Source organism: Heterodontus francisci, unplaced genomic scaffold (genome assembly GCF_036365525.1).
Source record: "Heterodontus francisci isolate sHetFra1 unplaced genomic scaffold, sHetFra1.hap1 HAP1_SCAFFOLD_1810, whole genome shotgun sequence".
Taxonomy (NCBI): domain Eukaryota; kingdom Metazoa; phylum Chordata; class Chondrichthyes; order Heterodontiformes; family Heterodontidae; genus Heterodontus; species Heterodontus francisci.
The window spans coordinates 25,001-28,367 of record NW_027141854.1 but is presented as its reverse complement, the minus strand read 5'-3'; positions in this window follow the sequence as shown (position 1 = coordinate 28,367).

The following is a 3,367-nucleotide window of genomic DNA, read 5'->3' as shown; positions in this document are numbered from 1 at the left end:
TTAACCAAAAATCGCAAAAGTAAGTAAAAAGTGTGAAATCATTAACCAAAAACTCGAAAATAATGTCCAGAGACTAAGTCCAAAAGGGCAAATGGTTAACCAGTAAGCAGAGTAATCATTAACCAAAAAGCGCAAAAATATGTTAAAAGTGTGAAATCATTAACCAAAAACTCGAAAATAATGTGCAGAGACTAAGTCCGAAAGGGCAAATGGTTAACCAGTAAGCAGAGTAATCATTAACCAAAAATCGCAAAAATATGTTAAAGTGTGAAATCATTAACCAAAAACTCGAAAATAATGTCCAGAGACTAAGACCGAAAGGGCAAATGGTTAACCAGTAAGCAGAGTAATCATTAACCAAAAGGCGCAAAAGTAAGTAAAAAGTATGAAATCATTAACCAAAAAGCACAAAATTAAGTTAAAAGTGTGAAATCAGTAACCAAAATGTCGAAAACAATGTCCAGAGACTAAGTCCGAAAGGGCAAATGGTTAACCAGTAAGCAGAGTAATCATTAACCAAAAATCGCAAAAGTAAGTAAAAAGTGTGAAATCATTAACCAAAAACTCGAAAATAATGTGCAGTGACTAAGTCCGAAAGGGCAAATGGTTAACCAGTAAGCAGAGTAATCATTAACCAAAAAGGGCAAAAGTAAGTAAAAAGTATGAAATCATTAACCAAAAAGCACAAAATTAAGTTAAAAGTGTGAAATCATTAACCAAAAAGTCGAAAATAATGTCCAGAGACCAAGTCCGAAAGGGCAAATGGTTAACCAGTAAGCAGAGTAATCATTAACCAAAAATCGCAAAAGTAAGTAAAAAGTATGAAATCATTAACCAAAAAGGGCAAAAGTAAGTAAAAAGTATGAAATCATTAACCAAAAATCGCAAAAGTAAGTAAAAAGTATGAAATCATTAACCAAAAATCGCAAAAGTAAGTAAAAAGTATGAAATCATTAACCAAAAAGCACAAAATTAAGTTAAAAGTGTGAAATCATTAACCAAAATGTCGAAAACAATGTCCAGAGACTAAGTCCGAAAGGGCAAATGGTTAACCAGTAAGCAGAGTAATCATTAACCAAAAATCGCAAAAGTAAGTAAAAAGTGTGAAATCATTAACCAAAAACCCGAAAATAATGTCCAGAGACTAAGTCCGAAAGGGCAAATGGTTAACCAGTAAGCAGAGTAATCATTAACCAAAAATCGCAAAAGTAAGTAAAAAGTGTGAAATCATTAACCAAAAACTCGAAAATAATGTCCAGAGACTAAGTCCGAAAGGGCAAATGGTTAACCAGTAAGCAGAGTAATCATTAACCAAAAGGCGCAAAAGTAAGTAAAAAGTATGAAATCAGTAACCAAAAAGCGCAAAAATATGTTAAAAGTGTGAAATCATTAACCAAAAACTCGAAAATAATGTGCAGAGACTAAGTCCGAAAGGGCAAATAATTAACCAGTAAGCAGAGTAATCATTAACCAAAAAGCGCAAAAATATGTTAAAAGTGTGAAATCATTAACCAAAAACTCGAAAATAATGTGCAGAGACTAAGTCCGAAAGGGCAAATGGTTAACCAGTAAGCAGAGTAATCATTAACCAAAAAGGGCAAAAGTAAGTAAAAAGTATGAAATCATTAACCAAAAAGCACAAAATTAAGTTAAAAGTGTGAAATCATTAACCAAAAAGTCGAAAATAATGTCCAGAGACCAAGTCCGAAAGGGCAAATGGTTAACCAGTAAGCAGAGTAATCATTAACCAAAAATCGCAAAAGTAAGTAAAAAGTATGAAATCATTAACCAAAAAGGGCAAAAGTAAGTAAAAAGTATGAAATCATTAACCAAAAATCGCAAAAGTAAGTAAAAAGTATGAAATCATTAACCAAAAATCGCAAAAGTAAGTAAAAAGTATGAAATCATTAACCAAAAAGCACAAAATTAAGTTAAAAGTGTGAAATCATTAACCAAAATGTCGAAAACAATGTCCAGAGACTAAGTCCGAAAGGGCAAATGGTTAACCAGTAAGCAGAGTAATCATTAACCAAAAATCGCAAAAGTAAGTAAAAAGTGTGAAATCATTAACCAAAAACCCGAAAATAATGTCCAGAGACTAAGTCCGAAAGGGCAAATGGTTAACCAGTAAGCAGAGTAATCATTAACCAAAAAGCGCAAAAATATGTTAAAAGTGTGAAATCATTAACCAAAAATCGCAAAAGTAAGTAAAAAGTGTGAAATCATTAACCAAAAAGTCGAAAATAATGTCCAGAGACTAAGTCCGAAAGGGCAAATGGTTAACCAGTAAGCAGAGTAATCATTAACCAAAAAGCGCAAAAATATGTTAAAAGTGTGAAATCATTAACCAAAAACTCGAAAATAATGTCCAGAGACTAAGTCCGAAAGGGCAAATGGTTAACCAGTAAGCAGAGTAATCATTAACCAAAAAGGGCAAAAGTAAGTAAAAAGTATGAAATCATTAACCAAAAAGTCGAAAATAATGCCCAGAGACTAAGTCCGAAAGGGCAAATGGTTAACCAGAAAATCCGTCGAATAATGTCCAGAGACTAAGTCCGAAAGGGCAAATGGTTAACCAGTGGAAGGGCGATCAAGCGGAAAAATTTGCCCCGGTTACCCGGGATGGAGTTCCAGAGGTCCGGCCAGAGTTGTCAAATTCGTCCCGCTGATCGGACGCTTGTCATTCGGGTGGCTGGGGGTTGGCGGGGTATCTGCACAGTAGTAGGAGGTGGCAAGTCGGGACTTGGACGTTTATTCCAAGAGTCCACCCGAGCCTCCAGGTCTGCAGAGACCGACCCTAGCTGCCGCCCAACCGACTTTTAAGCCTTTTTCGGATTGGGGATTTTTTCCCATTTTCGTCCATTTTTCGGGTTTTCTGTCGGGCTTAATAGGCGGCAGCCTGACCCCCGGCCGAGGCGGGGGGCGCACTCTCCCTTGCGTAAGGGTCCGGATTTGCCCCGGAAAGTGCCCCCGACGGCCTCCCGACCCGGGTGCCTGCAGGGCGGGGGAAAGGGTAGTCCCAGCCGCAGGAAATCATTAACCAAAAGACTTAGCCGTCGGGGCAGAGGCTAAGACCCGGGCTGGTGAAATCATTAACCAAAAGGAATGCACCCTTTTCCGAAAGTGCAGGCCGAAATAAGGCGAGCCTTGGGCCGGGAAGGCCAAAACCCCCAACTCATGGAAGTGTATGGGGTCGGACTCGGCGACTTTCCCGGGCCCCGAGTTGACCTTTCCCCACGGGGGCGGTCAAGTTGCTCCCGCCAAGAGGGCACGTTGCATTTGCTGCCGCTCTAGTCCCCGGGCTAGTTAATCAGTTGCCGTCGGAAGTCCCGATGCCGAAATGAAAAATGGCCGTTGCGGCGATTTG